The sequence below is a fragment of the Lycium barbarum genome, chromosome 7, assembly GCF_019175385.1.
Source record: "Lycium barbarum isolate Lr01 chromosome 7, ASM1917538v2, whole genome shotgun sequence".
NCBI classification, from domain to species: domain Eukaryota; kingdom Viridiplantae; phylum Streptophyta; class Magnoliopsida; order Solanales; family Solanaceae; genus Lycium; species Lycium barbarum.
The window spans coordinates 108,249,819-108,269,077 of NC_083343.1; the positions used below are offsets into that span (position 1 = coordinate 108,249,819).

Sequence of the window (19,259 nt, forward strand, 5' to 3'; positions counted from 1 at the left end):
CGTACGTTCAACCGGCGTAGGAGAGACTTGAACTTATTGCAGAATCCGTAGGCTCTAGTTGAATTACCTGTGGTCATGGCTAATAATCCACCAGCGAAAGTGCGAGATGTTGCAGTGCCTCGTGTGGCAGATATAACTTCAAGCATTGTCAAGCCCACCATTGAAGGGCATTTTGAGCTAAAGCATCCTATGATTCAGCTACTTCACTCTAGTGGGTAATTCACGGGATTGTCACACGAGGATCCTCAGCGCCACATCCATAATTTTCTGCAAATTGTTGATACTTTTGCTACTGGAAGGGTCACTAAAGAATATGTGCGGCTGACACTGTTCCCCTTTTCTCTGTTGGGGAATGCAAGTAACTGGTTATTAGCAGAGCCCGCAAATTCTATCACTTCATGGGATGATCTGGCAACAAAATTCTTGACAAGGTTCTTTCCACCAGCAAAGACAGCTCGACTCCGAAGGGAGATCATGTCATTAAGGCAGAAAAATGGCAAAAATTTGTATCAAGCATGGGAGAGGTTCAAAGGTCTTCTCAGAGATTGTCCTCACCGCCATCAGACGAAAGAAGTTCTGGGACACACATTTATTGAGAGTATGGATGCCCAAAATAAGTCATCACTAGACCCTGCTGCAGGAGGGCAAGCTCTTGATATGAGCTATAAAGAATTATTCACATTATTGAACAGGTTTACTCGGAGCACTCCAGACTAGCAGGATGGTACAACTAGCAGTTCAATTAGGAAGGCACCGGGTGTTTTTGAAGTGGATAATTTTACGACACTACCAGCACAGATTGATGCCATGCGCACTGAAATTAAGAAGTTAACTGGTGCACAAGCTCAACCACAGGAGCATACAGTACAACAAACCATCGTCTTTTGTGAAGTTTGTGGATAAGGTCACACCAGTGATGAATGCCCTGCAAATCCTGCATCCATATACTTTGTGGGTAATTCAGGCAAGGGGCAAGTAAACAACAATCAATACGGGAATTCCTACAACCCGAATTGGAGGAATCACTCAAATTTTACGTGGAGTGACAATCAAGGAAATCAGAAACAGAACTATTAGCCAACACCTGTTCCTCAAGCCCCCGCGAATAGTATGGAGGAGATGATGAAAAAGATGATGAGTGATATACAGAAGATGATGACAGACCAGCAAAAGTTGATAGCAGATAATCAAAATCACGATTTGGCAGTGCATAATTTAAAGAGGCAGATGGGACAGATAGCCGATGCACAAAACACTAGACCACCTGGAGAAATTCCAAGTGACACGGATGTGAATCCGAAGCCCTGTAATGCTGTGACTCTTCGAAATGGGGGAGAACTAGAGGAAGTGGCTCTAAAGAAAACCAGTCAAGTAGAAGCCGAAAAAGAGAAGATTGCCGAGGAGATGATTGAAAAAAAGAGGGTATTCGACACACCAGTAGCAAAGCAGCCACAGCCCGTGGTTGCAAAGCCACCACCTTCATTCCCTCAACGTTTGGCAGGATAGAAAGAAGAGGATACTTATAAGAAGTTTCTTAATTTGCTTAAGCAGGTACACGTGAACGTCCCATTGGTTGATATGCTGAAGGGTATTCCAATGTATGCTAAGTACATCAAAGATATTATTGCAAACAAGAGCCGATTCACAGAGTATGCCACTGTTGCACTTACTGAGAAGTGCACTTCTAGTATTTAAAATAGGTTGCCCACAAAATAGAAGGATCCCGAAAGTTTCACGATTAAGATTTCTATTAGGAAGCAGGTTGTTGCTCGAGCACTATGTGATCTAGGTGCAAGTATAGATTTGATGCCTTCATCTATCTTCAGGAAGCTAGGTTTGGCAGTGCCCAGACCAACTACTATAGTTCTTCAGCTGGCAGACAGATCGTTGGCAAGACGCGAAGGCATTAATGAAGATGTATTGGTACCAGTAGGGTCGTTGATAATTCCTACAGACTTCGTGATTTTGGACTTCGAGCTAGATCCGAAATTCCCATTTATTTTGGGGCGTCCATTCTTTGCCACAGGGAAGCACTTATTGATGTAGTTATTGGGCAGCTCACCATGAGAGTACACGACAAAATGAAGTCTTCAATGTATACAAGGCTCTGAAGATGCCTGCAATCTATGAGGAGTTGTTAACCATTATTGTTCTGATCCATTGGAGAGAGTCCTAGTGGGTGATGGTATTTTTGGAGATTTAGAGGCGTTTGAGATGGTGTAGATCCTGATTATGGCGAGTATTTATATTCGTGAGGGCGAGTTTGAGCCTTTAGACAGAAAAATGGGAGTAACTCCGAAGTTGTCAATAAAGAGCCTTCGAAGTTGGAGTTGAAACCTCTACCTGCACATCTTAAATATGCATTCTTAGTCGAGAGTAATACCTGCCAGTGATATTAGCAGCAGAGTTGACCGACGAAGAGGTTAGTGTTTGTCTGGAAGTGTTGAAGTCTCACAAAAGGGCATTAGGGTGGCAGTTATCTGATATTCAGGGAATTAGGCCCACGCTATGCATACACAAGATACTTATGGAGGACGATCATAAGCCTAGCGCACAGCATCAACGGAGACTGAATCCTGTGATGAAAGAGGTTGTCAAGAAAGAGGTAATCAATTGGTTAGAGTCCGACATTATTTTTCCTATTTAGCATAGCAAGTGGGTGAGTCCGGTGAAGTATGTCCCGAAAAAAGAAGGGATAACAGTTGTGACAAATGACAAAAACGAGCTCATTCCTACTAGAACAATCACTAGATGGAGAATCTGCATGGATTATCGCAAGTTGAACAAGGCAACCAAGAAGGATCATTATCCCATTCCCTTTATTGATCAAATGCTAGACAGGTTAGCCGGGTAAGAGTTTTATTATTTTCTAGATGGTTATTCTGGCTACAATCAAATAGCTATTGCTCCAGAAGACCAGGAGAATACCACGTTTACATACCCATATGGCACATATGCCTTCAAACACATGTCGTTTGGGTTGTATAATGCACCCGCGACTTTTTAAAGGTGTATGATGGCTATCTTTTCAGAAATGGTAGAAGATTTCATAGAAGTGTTCATGGATGATTTTTCTGTATTCGAGAACTCTTTCGAGGTTTGTTTGAAGAATCTAGACCAAGTACTTGCAAGATGTGAGAGACTAACCTGGTCTTGAGTTAAGAAAAATGTCACTTTATAGTCCGATAAGGTATCGTCATTGGGTACAAGGTTTCAAAGAGAGGGCTGGACGTTGATCGTGCTAAAGTGAAAGTCATTAAGAAGCTGCAACCCCTCCTTTCAGTCAAGGGTATGAGCAGTTTCTTCGGGCATGCAGGATTTTATAGACTCTTCGTAAATGATTTCTCGAAGATCTCTGGTCCGATGTGTAGGTTTCTTGAAAAAAGAGGTGAAATTACTATTTGATGATGCTTGCATCAAGGCCTTTGAAGATCTGAAGAGACGTCTGATAACTGCACCAATAATCATAACACCTGATTGGAACCTGCCATTTGAATTTATGTGTGATGTAAGCGATAATGTTGTGGGAGCTGTGTTAGGCCAGAGACGAGAGAAAGTGTTTCATTCTATCTACTATGCTAGCAAGATGTTAGACACTGCCCAAATTAATTACACAGTAACTGAGAAGAAGCTGCTAGGTGTGGTGTACGCTTTTGATAAGTTCCATTCCTATCTTGTTGGGACACGTGTTATTACATATACAGATCATGCGGCCATTCGCTACTTGTTCAGCAAGAAGGATGCTAAACCCAGGCTAATTCGGTGGATTCTTCTTTTGCAAGAATTTGATATTGAGATTAAAGATCGTAAGAGAGTTGAGAACCAAGATGCAGACCATTTGTCTAGATTGGACAACCATAATAATTTTGTGGAGGATGTTCAAATCCGAGAGTCGTTCCCTGACGAGCAGCTATTTGTTATTCCTACAGTCGAAGTCCCATGGTATGCTGATATTGTGAACTTGATAGTAAGTGGAACGTACCTACCTGAAGCCACTTCACAGCAGAGAAAGAAATTGTATCGTGATTCACGGTTTTACATATGGGATGATCCGTATTTATTCAAGCAAGGGACTGATCAGTTAGTGCAGAGATGCATTCCACAGACCGAGGTGAGTCAAGTACTGGAGAGTTGTCATTCTTCCCCATACGGAGGGCACTTTCAAGGTGATCGTACTGCGGCTAAGGTATTACAATCGGGTTTCTATTGGCCTACTCTTTTCAAAGATGCTCATGCATTTTCTAGAGGTTGTGACAGATGTCAATGAACGGGAAACATCTTTAGGAGGTACGAGATGCCTTTGACAAACATTTAGGAGGTAGAGATATTTGACGTCTGGGGCATTGATTTTATGGGGCCTTTCCCACAATCCTTTGGTAACAAGTACATTCTGTTTGTTGTCGATTATGTTTCGAAATGGGTAGAGACAATCCCTCTTCCAACCAATGATGCGAAGGTGGTGGTGAATTTTGTGCGAAAGAAAATATTCGTATGGTTTGGAACCCCAAGGGTGATGATTAGCGATAGGGGTGCTCACTTCTGCAACAGTTTGTTGAAGAACCTTTTGGCAAAATATGGTGTGAAGCATAAAGTTTCTATAGCTTACCATCCACAAACATGCGGATAGATAGAGGTCTTAAATAGAGAAGTGAAGCAAATCTTAGAGAAAACTGCGAATATGTAGAGGAAGGATTGGGCAATGAAGTTGGATGACACCTTGTGGGCATATCACACAGCCTACAAAACCCCCTACCAGAGCTTCTTCTTACAGGTTAGTTTACATGAAGGCGTGCCATCTGTCGGTTGAGTTAGAGCATAAAGCATATTGGGCAATCAAAAAGCTCAATCTTGATATGAACCTAGCAGGGGAAAAGAGGTTGCTCCAATTGCATGAGCTTTGATGAATTCAGATTGGGGGTGTATGAGAACACAAAGCTATATAAGAAGAAGATGAAGAGATGGCACGACAAGCATATTCAACATCGTGAATTCGTGCTAGGGCAGCAGGTACTACTCTTCAACTCTGGTTGCGGTTGTTTCAAAGAGAGCTTAAGTACCGATGGTCTGGACCATTTGTAGTGACGAGAATCACACCTCATGGTGCTATGGAAATACAAACTATGGAAGGGGTGCGCAAGTTGCTAGTAAATGGACAGCGTCTCAAGCGATACTGGGGAGGTGCTAACTTATCTCATATTTTCCCTAGCTTATAAATAGTCGTTTTAAACATTACATAGGCGGCTTAGATGATTTTTGAGACTTGTGAAACTCTTTCTAGGTTTTATTCCTCTTCTATTATTTTTCTTTACTTTGAAACCCTATGTTATTCATGAATTCTAGCTTCGATTCTCGAATCATGTGTAACTAAACACCTTAAATCTGGGGTTGTGGTTTAGCCATGACTATTCACGTTTGACAAGTATTTTAATCTTAGTAGCTTGTTCGTATGCAATTGTTTCTTTACTTCTATGCTTAATTGCTTGATTGTCTGCGCAACAGTTGAGTTCTATTTACTAATTGATGTACGTGCTTGGGAAAGACGTTGTTAGTTTAGAGTAGGAGTAAAGAGATTGTGATATGATTATCCCTATAGTTGGGCTAGGATTTGTGACTAGGATAGGAATATACTTAGTTACCGCAATCAATTACATACCGTGATCTTACTGCGTTCTTGATAAGTCAAGCCCATAGGAATATAGGAGGCGAATAATCTTGATTGGCGAGTAGTGGTTCGGAAGAATACTACATGATTAATAATCCGGTTAATTAGAAATTGTGAACAAAGTTACTAAGGTACGATGCTTGAATGATTCAATAGGATTGGTGAACCAACCACGACCCTAGAATATTTCTAAAATCTTGATAAAAGCAATTCTCAAAGACGTTCGTAGCACAATTATAGCTTACATTGTTAGTTATTTAGTTTTCCGCAGTAAGTTACAAAACAAAAAAAGTTTTTATTCCTTACTTGCATAATTAGTAGCAATAGTTTATTTTCGTGAAAGTATTGGTCATAAGTCTCTGTGGGTTCAACATCCGATTTTATATAATCACTATATTACTTGTACAACCACGTACACTTGCGTGTGCATTTGGACGCAAGACCCCTCTACTTTGTTTTAATAGCTAAATTTACCCTACATTAGTGATTGTGGATAAATATATCCCTGGGTCTTCAAACTTCACGCCTATACCCCAATTTGGATGGAAAACCCAAATCGATTTAATAGATCCGATTTCAATTAAAATTACCCAATCCCTTTGTTGACCTTCCCCAACCCACTAAATTAATGAAACCTCTAATATAAACATCCCAACCCATTTTTCTTCTCTTAGGAGGACAATGGCGCAACGAAATCGACAATTGAACGAGTTGGAACATACCTCGACCTTTTTATAATTGAACAAATAATCAATGAATATTCTAATATGGAGGTTCAATTTCTTTTTCTTTTTCTTTTTTTTTTGTAGTTGTTGTTCCTTGTGTAAATCTCTTAAGAGTGACTATTGAGAACTTTTAAGTGTAGTATCTACTGAATTGGTGCTTAAAACTTGAAGAACTAGCCAAGAAAACCCCATTGACAGCCATTAATGGAGCTCCGAGCTTGAGTTCCAATTTTGGATTTTCACAACCGACCTTTGTTAACTACTACAAAAAGAGGTTTTTTCATCGACATGCTCTGGGAATTTGTGCTAGAAAACATGACTTTTTCACATAATTTCTACCGAACCAACTCACTGGGAAATGCATGGTGGGAAACAAGTTCTCAGTGAAACGCTGAAAAAATTTCTACTTTTTCCATATGAAAGCACTACTATTTAAGTTTTTCCCACCAACATTCAATGAAAAATATCCATTGAATACTTTTCAGTAGGATATCAGTAAGAAAATCAAAAACATTTAGAAGTGATTTTGAGTGGGAATTATTGCAAAGGATCGGGAACATCTTAGGGAATGTATATAATATGAAATTTGGGGTTTCTTGAAGAATATTTAAGGTGGTTTTGAGATAATTTCAATTGCAAATTACTGGAGAATTTCGACTGTAAATTGAGGTTGAATTTTTGGAGCTTGTTGCTGGATTATCCCATAAAGATCTTGTATTGATATGCTCATGTTAGCATCATGTTTGTTTAACCTTTTTAGAATTCATGTGTTTTTTTTTAAGGATGAAAAAATCTTAAGTAGGTGGTGAATCTTTCGATTTAATCTGATTTGGGGTTTAATTTGGTGGGTTGCGGAATATGTTTAATTGGAAATACATTAGAAATGGGTAATTTTATGGGGAAAGATCACGGATGCCCCCTCAAATAAAAATAACTACCCGCCCATACCCCCATTACTTTTGTACCCCCAGAAAAAATTTAAAATATTTATCCGAGATGTCCCCCAGTTACCCCCAGTTATGATATCAAAATGGTATATAAATATACTGAGATGGTATCATGAAAGATGCTTCAGTCCTTCTCATAGTCCTCCATGATACCATCATGGTATATAAATATAGTGAGACGGTATTATGGATGATCATGTTAGTATACCATGATGGTATCATGAAGAACTGCTTCAGTCCTTCAATGAAACACTTCTCTATGATATCATCGTCTTATATACATATACCGTAATAGTATCATGAAGGACTGCTTCAGTCCTTCAATAAGACACTCCTCAGAATAATGATACCATCATGGTATATAAATATATTGAAATGGTATCATGGAGGACTGTTTCAGTCCTTCTCTTAGTCCTCCATGATACCATCGTGATATATAAATATACTGCGATTGTATCACAAAGAGCAAGGGGTTTGGACGAGGGGTATGCCAAGTAAATACTTTCAGCCGCTGGGGGTAGAAGCGAAAATACTTTAGGAGGGGGCATGAGCGGGTAAATATTTTGTATTTTGGGGGCAATTAGTGATGTTTTCACTAATTTTAATTGAAATTGGGTCTTTTAAATCGATTTGGTTTTTCCACCAAATAGACGTATGGGTGTGAAGTTTGAAGAAAAAAGGGGTATATTTATCCACAATTACTAACGGAGGGTAAAGTTAGTTATTAAAACAAAATTGTAACGACCCGCTAGGTCATTATGAGGGTGACTTAGTAAACTAGACATCTGTTGGGAATTTTGAGACCGCGGGTGAGTTCGTAGCTTATTTTTATGTATATGTGCATGTCTAGTTTGCGTCTGTAGGACCGCGGATTGGTGTTGGGATTTTTAGGTAAAACCTGGTGGAAAAACTTGAGCTACTGGTCAAAATGGACCGCTACAGCGGTTGTGGGACAGTTGTAGCGAGTCTGCCGTAGAGGGTAGAGGGTCACCACCGCGGGGCGAGGGGAGTTAATGAGGTTCACCATAGCGGGACATTTTTCGCTATAGCGAGACCACCGCAGTGAGAAGTCGATAGCTGCAGCAGTTGACGGGAGGCAGAATCAGCGTTTTATATTCTTTATTCCGAACTCATTCCCCACATAATTCCAAAACACTTTCCAAGAATACTTGTCACGATTTTCTAAGGGTAGAGCTAAAATACTCTTGAAAGGTAAGTCTCAACCCTTTACTTTGTTCATTCCATCATCTTACTAAGTTCCATGATTGGTTTAAAGTTTGCTAATGGTGAATAAAAGGACTAAAGCCCTAGAACTTAAAAAACCCTCGAATAGTGAATGGGTTAATTATTTTATTGTTTTTCAATCACCTAAGGTTATAGATTATCATTTCCTAGGGTGGGAATTCAAGTTCTAATGGATGAGAAAGATGTATTGAGACTTAGGGTTTCATAAAGATGGCAACTTTACCGTGAAAACTTTTTGAAAAGGGATGAATTGATTAGCAAACCCATGAATGGGAATAGTGTGATGGTTAGGGTTGACTTTATGATGAATTCACACTCAGTGATAGTTCACCATTTGAAAAGGGTAGAAGTAGTTGGGTTCTCTTCCCTAATAGTTGTTTGCTTGAGTAGATGATCCATTACTCACTTAGTGTTATGATTGCCAGACTTTGAACGTTATGAAGCTTTGCGAATGGGGAAAGCTATTATGAAGTGATTGCATTGTTCCAATTCGGCCTTGAGGTAGGTTACGGTCTACTTGAGTTAGACTTTGAGTTGTTAATTGTATATGTTGTGAAATTAATAGGAGAAGCATGATTAGGGCTTCAGACATAAAGTGTGGTCAAAATTCCTGAGCTTGACATTGATTGATTTATTATGTGATGAATTGTTATGATATGATAAAGAAGAAGTTAATGAATACGCTTCTTGTTAACTTGGAGCAATCTCGTATTCATGCTATTGATGAATTGATTTTGAGTCTTGATATGACTTGTGACAAGGTTACTTATGTTCCTTGATATTGATTTATTGACTATTCACATTCCCTATTGATTGTTGGAACGGAATTACATTGAAGTGAGAAAGAACATATAAATATGAAAAGGCTCATTTGACAGGGGGTGAGGATGTGGCCTAGTTATGGGCTCGTGATCCGAGGTCAGTTCTGGAGCGAATGGTACATGGACATCATGGATCCCTGCAGGTCATGGCTATTTGGAGAAACAATACCATTTAGCATATGTGTACATATATGTGACAGAGTTGAGATAATTCGTGAGTTACGGTTGTTTTGGTGATGACATGAGTTCAGTTACTTTTATTGATTGTTGTTTGTGTGGGTTTATCTTATTTCGGTGTTGGATGGTTCTTGTTGATGATTTCGTAGGGTTATGTGTTGTTGTGCCTATCTGTCTATTCTATTGATTTTATGATTTTATGAATTTATACATGATACTAATCTTAGTCTGCCTATGATATCTACCGGTACATAGTGTTTGTATTGATATTACCTTGCTGCATTATTTTTAGTGTAGATTGTGATCCAGCAACATCTACCAGACCTCATATTTAGCGTGAGGCCAATTTCGACATATTGAGGGTGAGCTCCTATCCATACCAGGCCACCTGAAGATCTTCTCTTATTGATGTCTATTTCCATTCTAGACATTACTTATGTTATTTCAGACATTTTTTATGTCCTTAGACAGTTTATATTTTAGAGTCCTTGTACGATGACTTTCGGATTTTGGGGTCGTAATAGTTAGACTTCCGCAACTGTTATTTATTTATGGCATGACTAGAAGTTTTGGTGATTATTATATCTGTTATGCCCTTGACTTGTCTAAAAGTGGTTAAGTAATTGGTAATGTTTGGATGGTTGGCTAAGTAGATAGTTCGCCCACTAGGGGAAAATAGTGTGGGTGCCACTCACGGCTACTTAGGTCGTGACAAAAGTAGAGGGGTATATTTGACCTTTTTCCCAAAAATATAAGTCTACCCCTTTTTTTAATAGACTTATTTTTTCAAAAGTCACGTGGTAATTTTTTTTGGTGGGTCTGGTCTGGTTCGTTTAAAAAATAGTTAGACTTACTTTTTTTTTAAAGCCACGGATATATTTTTTTTAAAAAAAGTTTCATCAACGAAAAGGGTATATTTGCATCATTTCTTGAATGGTAGGGGTATATCTACTCTAAATCACAAAGCTGAGGGGTATATTTGCATCTTTTCCCTTAAAAAAATGGGTAGACTAATTTTTTTTAAAGGCACTTGGAATTTTTTAAATTAAAAAGCAAGCTAATTTTTTTTAAGAAATATTTGTAAGTGAAAATGTTATATTTGCACTATTTGTGTAATAGCAGAGGTATATACATCCATTATTTTCTTAACGAATGTATATCTGCTCTAAATCGCAAAGTTGAGGGGTATATTTCCGCCTTTTAATCATATTATACTAAAAGTGAAAAGCTCTTATGTCAAAAGTTGAACTACGAAAAAGCCCATGAAAAATGGTTTGACGATTTTGCCCTTCAATTTAAGTCCCCCAATTATTGTGAATTAATTGAATTAAAAGAATAAGACGACAAAATAGATAAATGATTAATTTAAACCATTGAAGATAGATGTATTAGGAACCATTATGTTTGTGATGGTTGTTGACACCTAATTTTCACCTCATAGGACGCGTGTTTTAATTTTCAAATTTTTCGAGTCAAAGATGGAGTAAGGATACTTCGTTTCAATTTTAAAATTTTAAAATCCCGAGAACATTGTAAAAATGACGTTTAATTGAAAAAATTGACAACTACGAGAAATACGAGTTATTTTACTTTTATCCCGCTCTGCGTAAGTCGGGAAATGGTTAATTAAAAACGACGTGTGAATTATGGTTCATTTTAGCCGCATTTTTACATATTTGAAATATTGCTCGGAAGTACGTCAATATTGGGCTCGTTTTGAAGCTCGTATTTTAAAACGACGTATTATAATTTTTATTTCGTCAAAATATTATTTTACGAAGTTGTTTTAAGCTAATTAACCTAAACCATATACTATATTTCATAAAGTATGTATTATTTTTAAAAAGGGGGAATAAGTTAATATACTTAATCCCCCCCCCCCCCCCCTTAATATTTTGTGACGCGTCATTTTACATTTTACCCTAACATTGTTATCTCTCTCATTTGAGAGAAATTGAGGGTGGCTAGGGTTTGTTAAAATTGCCACCATGGCACCGCCGTGACCAGTGTTCTTCAATGTGTACTTAAATAACTAAATGGTTGCTTTGATATGTGCTTTGAGATTTTAGATTACTGATTTGGATATCATTTTGCTTTAAAATCTGTTGATAATGTAGTTTTGATGATGTCAAAGTTGTTGTAATATGATTTAGTTGACCTGAATTATGTTCAGGTTATGTTTGTTTTCTTTCTGGAATTTTGGAACTTAAAGATGAGATATAAATGAATGTGTTTGGAGTTTAGTCTTGTTGTATTAAGTTGTTTGAGATTCCAGCTTTGTTATGTTGATTTTGTTAAGACTTGGTACTGTTCCATTAGAAATTTAGGTATTTAGTCTTATTCTTGTTGATTTCTGTTCATTATGTTGTGAAAATGATCTTGTCCTGTTAATCATGGATTGATTTTGTCTATTAGTTTGCTTGTTTGACATGGTTTTTGGTCCCAAATGATTTTTCAAAATCTAATATGGCTTTAGGTTGGCTTCATTATAAAAGAACTTGAATTTTTTTTCCAGAAATTTGTTAAGTCTAAGTTTTAGAGGATAAATTTAACCCCTTTCCATCATTTGTTGGTCCTGAATCACTCTTAATAGTCTAATATCTTTTGAAAAGGTAACTTAAGGCCCCAAAATCTCCTCATTAGTTGATTTTTTTTTAAGTCTTAAAGATTACTCCTAAACCTTTGTGTGTTGCTAATATTTACCTAGAAACTGCTTCAAAAGGAAAGAAGGAGGGTATTTTCCTAAACTATTGTGTATAAGTCTCAATCTTGTAATAACTTGTCTTTTTTTTTTTTTTTTGTACTAGTCATTCATCTAGATTATCATGAAAATTGTTTTATGTCTTTACTTGGAATTTGAGTGATGAATAACCAGATTTAATGTGCTCTTGTTGGTTTTATAAGTAGAAGTGTAAAGAAGACTAAAATTGAACCTAGAAAGTATAAAAAAAAAATTGAACTTAGTAGCAGATCATGCTCTTTTTCTTTCCCCTCTGTGTGCTTGATTTCTTTGATACTTGATCCTTGGCTAAACTTCCCTTTTGAAAGTGTGCTATGAGTCTGATTAAGATTTGAACTTTGTTGAACTTAGTATCATGCTAAAACTAAGACTAAAAGTTGCTTTAAAAAACAAATAGAATACTTGTTTGCTTATACCTGCTTTGTTACTTGTTTGGGAATTCCACAGACACACACACACACACACACACACACACACACACACATATATATATATATATATATATATATATACATATGTGAGTCCTACTCTTTCTTGCTTTGTTCAAACTAAGTGTGATGTTTTGTGCTTAGGATAGTATTATGACCCTTTATGGTCACAATTTAAAGCTTCTTTGTACTAGTAATTCTTTCCATGTGAACCACCTATTATTTGTTACTTGTTGTGACTTTAATTGACTCATATCTACACCTAGGATAGATTCATGCTCCCTCATAATCTCTGTGAACCTTAGATAGATTCATGCTCCCTCATAATCTCTGTGAATTTGTTGGTCCTGTCTTGACTATTCTTTGTACCCTAGTGTGACCCCTACTTGATTTCTACCTTTTGTGTTGGACTTCTGTGTTTAAATTCTGAATAAGACTGAGAATAAACCATCATTTGAGAATCTTGTTAATTCTTTATGAGATTGGATATATATTGAAATGATTTTTGTGATTAGTTGAGACCCTTGTGACCTAAGATTTCTGAATCCTGCTAAGTAAATAAAAAATGACCTTCTAGAACCAGTTGGTGAGTTCTGAGACTGTCCAGGTTGAGAATTTGTTTAAAATGAGAACCTGAAAGATTTGTAGCTTACTTATTTAATCTTTGAAGAGTTTAAGTGGCCTGAATCTTATGTGCATTTGTTGACTTTGTTTCAAGGAACTATTAGAAAAAGATAAAGGATAACAAAGTTACAAAGAACTTGGCTTTTGTCTCAAAATTGAAATAAGAAGGACTGGGGATAGTTTATAGGTTGATCTTGTCTCTGAATTTCTGATACTTCCCCGTATTCTACTTATTTGTAATTTCCATGAAAATTGCTCTTTGTAACTTATGCTCCTATACTAATATAGGGTCATACTGTGTTTGTGATTCTTGCTTCACATAGGCCATTAAAACCAAGTCGAGGAAGACTAGAATAAGATCAAAACTTTTTTAGAAGAACTGAGTGTGATACTTATTTTGAGATGGTCACTTCCTTTACTGTTTACTTGTTGATTTGAATACTATCTTATGTGTTATTTGGTCCTACCTGAACCATGTCTATTGTGTTCATTTTAAGCCTAGGATTGAGTATCATGATCCTTATATCCTAGAACTAGCTTGTCCCCTTCATTTTACCTTATCAGTTTGATTTATGGAACTGGGAACTAGCATAGGATTCATGCCTTGACTTGGTTGTTTCTTTGGCTTTGGTTTGATATGACTTTACTCTACTCTTTTCTTGCATTGTTGTTGCTTGCTCCCTGTCACTATGAACCCTCTATTTGTGACTATGTTCTTTGTCCACTTAAAATCTGTTGGTGGATCCCAACGGGGCTCACTAACGCATATAGATCAAGTCAACTCACTTCTTGGAGCTTGAATATAGAGCATGTGCATTTTTCGACCCGAGGTTACCCTGCTGTATATACCTTTCCTATTGGGCTTGGTCGGCCCAATCTCTCTATCTCATATACTTGTGTATTTCAATTCATGCTTATTTGCCTATAAAAAATTGGAACTCCTTAATTGGTTATTACTCAATTAGAGTCGTCAAAATTTGATTTTAACGCTTTGCAAAAAATGATTTTGAATGAATTGCTATAACTTAAAAGTGGACTGATTTTGTAAATGTTGGACTTAAAATGATTGATTTTTATAAATTATGGGACTGATTTGGACTCTTTTGAAAACTTATGGACTGTTGCAAAGACCCGTGGATTATAAATTATCTATGGACTGATTTGGACCAATTTGGACTGTTATAAAAGTTGGACTATTTAAAAAATTTAAAAGGACTAATTGATCTAAAGTATGGTTAAGGGTACTAAAATATGAAATATGACTAACAAACGGTTAATAATAGTATGCCTTAAAGCTATTTTTTACACTTAATAAGAAACTAAAAAATCTTTCTCTATATTTGTGTGGCCTTACGTAGTGTTCTACTTAGGTTAACGTTTTCGAGTTTTAACCTAGGTGTTCTAGTCCGAAACCCAAAACGTCCAATTTCGGGAAAAACACTACCATTTTTATTTCCTGAAAAAATAAGTATTTTTGCATGAATGACCAATTTTTATTTGCGGAAATATGAACCAAAAGCAGTTTTATCAAAAAACAAATTATATCTACAAGGCCTACTGTTAGAACCCATAGGTCAACCGTATTCTATGGACCCTTAATACCGGGTGCCTAAAACCTTCTCCGGGGGATCATTAGAACCCTTACCTAAACTTTGGTATAGATTGGTTTGTTTTAAAACTTAGCCGTTTTAAATGAAACCTTTCGAACTGGTTTTCCTAACTTACCTATGATTTAGGTGACGAGCCTAAAAATATTGTCCATTTAGAGTAACATCCACGTAGAAGTATATTTTTTCCTTTTTCTCGGTACGATTGACAACCGTACTTCCCCGGGACACTTTTCTTTTTAAATGAGGCAAGTGCAAATCCGAATCGGAAAAAATAGAACCGCTACAGATGACGACTTTGCTGGGGAACAATTTAAGGTTCTAACTATAAGGGTTCCAATAACTTGTTTGTTTTGTGTGATATAAACTGTCTAACAGATAAAAACTGTTTATGTTTTTAAATTCCCTCAAAATATAACTGTCATTCATGAATGCATACTCTGCCACTCCTGGCATTTATTTTACACTTTGTTCCAAGGGTGACGACGCGGGATGAGCTGTGGTCATACCTTCACTAAAAAACCCTTTTGCTATTTTTCTTTGGCAGTCTTTGAAGGTCAAGTGAGCATGCGCTCGTCCCACATCCTCAGAGAACCCACCCCCAGCTTGTCCGCTTGGGTAACCTGTGTCATTTTCTTGAAAAACCACTCTAGAATAATTAACGTAGAGCGGAGCCAAATCCTTACCGATATAGCACATACTGACTATAGACCTGTTTGGGTATCTCAGACCAATCTGAATCGAACAAGATAGACACCTTATTGTGTTCAGACGGTGTAAAAGCCCGAAGGCACTGCATCCCACTACTTTCTATTTGGAAGCATCATTGTGAGTTATGTGAAATAAATTATTGTTCCTGGGGGCAGGGAACTTACAGTGTTTTGTCTTGTAGATGTCTCCTAATTTGATGTTTGATATGATTGTGGGCCCACCACCGGGTTTAGTAATGTGGTGGGAAGGTTTGACTAATGATCATAAAAAATAAAAATAAAAGGTTTCATAGGGCATCTACCTTCGTTGATGAATATGACTGGGGATCCAGGTTTGCTAGAGATTATTATTGGTTATTGGAATAATGACAGAATGGTGTTCAGGTTTGGAGAGATAGAGATGACTCCTACCTTAGAAGAAATTAGAGATATCTTGGAAAGCGCGGGAAGCGCAAACAGATCCAAAAAGAGGTTAGCTCAAAATATCCTTATTCCTCACAAACCTACCCCAAAAGAAATCAAAGACATGTTTGCTGTCAAGAAGGCTGATTGGGCACAGGGACCCACTATAGCCTTGTCACGACCCAGCTAGGGGCCGCGACTGATACCCGGGGCTAACCACCGAGCACCGCTCGTTCTATTACTTATCATGCTCATTAACATACTTTTATCACATTCATACTCAAATTATAAGGAAATCATCTTTCATTTGAAGACATAAATACTTTTATAGACATAAGCCTTTAGGCTATCAAAATAATGTATGTATATATATTTACATAATGGCAACCTCATGAGACCACATAACCCACACTGCGTATCTACGAGCCTCTACTGGAGTACTAGACATATGGACGGGACAGGACCCCGTTGTGCCCAACATATACAAATGTACACAAAAGAATAATCAAGCACCTCCGGAACAAAGGAGTTCTTTCAATCAGCTGACAGCTCCTACGAGTCTGGATCGAGCTCGCCTCCCTATCTACTTGTGGGCATGAACACAACATCCAAAGAAAACGGACGTCAGTACGAACATTGTACTGAGTATGTAAGACAAGACTCAAATAAATATAATGGAGGGATCGTGAGCCATAAGAGAAGGATATAACCTGCGTGAGTGTCTTAGGCAAATACATTTCTCACATATATCATATTTTACATAATCATCACATCACATATCTCATCACATCGTAATCCTCATCGTTAACCCACATCCGGGTAACCATCATATGCCGCCCACTAGTGGTGATCATGCCCGGCCCTCTAGGCTCGGTGTAAACATAGCAGCCCGCCTTAGCGGTGACATGACCTGCCATCTAGGCACGGTGGAATCATATACAGCCCGCCTTAGCGGTGACATGCCCGGCCATCTAGGCACGGTGGAATCGTATCGTCATATAGTCAATCATAACCAATCATTATTACACATCTCATGAACATATCATAATCTTATCATAGCTCGGCATTTTCATACATAACATAGGCATATTATAAGCTAGTATTATTGATCATCTTATAGACATATCATGACTTAGCATCGTTTCACATTTATCATTAGGAGCATACATTAGGGTTTGAAGGCAACTATGGCTATGTCGGGGTGACATAAGGTCGTGAACCCCCCCCGATTATAGTATGATTATTCATGAGTATTCTGCCTCACCTTGAAGGAAATAGTATATAAGGCGAGTGTTAAAAATAACGACATCATTAGCGTTATAGGATAATCATATCATGAACTCTCGAATCGCTATACTTTAACTCATCATCATCATTATCATGCTCGAATGTAACTTGGTATATTAACGGACTCATAAGCTCCATCATATAGGAGGATCACGGAAAGATTGAAAGATTCATGCCTTTGAATGAAGGGATAAGCCTTACATACCTTTGTTGTTTACTAATCTATCGCTTGCTTGTTCTCCTTTAGTGCACATGTTCTACCTTCAAGAGAATTTGTATCGACATTAGCTAACAATTATAAGAACGGACTTACTAATGCTAGAGAAACTTGGGAAGCATTTCCTTCGTTTGTACTACTTTTCCCATGTTCTATATCAGCTCCCAAACGTTCATATCAACATTCACAATATTGCAAACGATAATCATCATTTGTATACATTTACCATAATTCACCATTTCTCTTCAATCCCTCCATATTTATGGTTATAGATCCTTATCGCGTTTTTCTCATATATAGTACTTATTCCATGGTCTAAATGTCATTTATAATGTATTCACGATCACGACATACCAACATTCATGATTCCATCCAACCACTATTCAACCATGACACTATTCACTCATTTATGATCCATTTTCTATGTCTTTCTACAATTCAACTGTTTTAGCCTTCCAATACCTTAAACAACATGGTATGGTCATGAAACTTACCTTGGATGATGGATGAACAAGCCTTGAATGGAAATGCTCTTCTAGCACCAAAACCCTATTTCACTTCCCTTGGGTTTTCTTGAGGTAGATGAACTTTTACTAAGTTTCACACACTTGTTTCATGGATTTGAAGTGGTTGATCTTTGCTTCCCTTTGATTTCTTGTGGATGAAGAGTGGAGAGAATATTCTAGAGGTTTCTTGACTTGTGGAGAGTGGGAATGAAATAAAATGAAATGAGAGAGATCCCTTATATTAAATGTTAAACCTGTCCCGACCAACTTTTACGGAACAACATACGGTCCGTATATTTTTCACTGATTGTATGTTGGACCGTATGTTTGGTCCAGAATGTGATGTCCCTCTTGACCAATTATACGGCCTAACATATGGCCAGTATAATTTATACGGTCCGTATGTTGGGCCGTATAATGCCCTGTGGTTCCGTTGTCGTTCTCGTCGACTCGTTTGATCTCCAATCCTTATGGAACCTTCTTGACACTTGTTTAGCACCTCAATACCAATCTAAGGGATGTTATCACTCATCTCCAAGACATCATTATGCCATCATTAACTCGTCGCTCGTAATTCTTACCCAACACGTAACATACCCTTTACTTTCTTTACCAAGCTTCTTCTTTTTGGTCAAATGTCTTTGAATCTCGGTTAAGATCATCAAATGCTATTTCTTACTTATCCAAATCATCATATACCTCGTGTTCCTTGATAGCCTATTCATTGTACACTAACGGGGAATTTTCCAAGGTGTAACATTCTTCCCCCCTTTTGGAACATTCGTCCTCGAATGTTAATCACTCGGGATTGTACGAAAATTTCGCCAGAGTTTTCCCTGTAACATGGCACTACCATCCTATCACAACAACCCATAATATCATTTCCTCACAGGGCTATACCACAATATCAACATATCTATGGTCACACACAACCAAAATCATGAAAATAAAGCATACATACCTCATGATGTTGGGTTCTCCTCTGGGGGTTGGAATAAATGCGGGTACTTGGACTTCATACTCTCTTCCATTTCCCAAGTGATTTCTTCCTGGTTGTTGTTTCGCCATAAGACCTTGGCTGATGCTACCTCTTTATTTCGAAGTCTTCGCACTTGCCTGTCTAGAATGGCAATAGGCACTTCTTCATATGATAGCTTTTCT

The 19,259-nt window shown here is 37.6% G+C and overlaps 1 non-coding gene across 1 annotated transcript; it reads right to left on the bottom strand.

Annotated features, from left to right (window-relative positions):
* Nucleotides 1-456: 456 nt before the first annotated feature.
* LOC132604764 (small nucleolar RNA R71) lies at nt 457-560 on the bottom strand. Its single transcript, XR_009568865.1, has one exon. It is a non-coding gene; the product is annotated as a small nucleolar RNA R71 (small nucleolar RNA).
* Between the last annotated feature and the right edge of the window lie 18,699 nt (nt 561-19,259).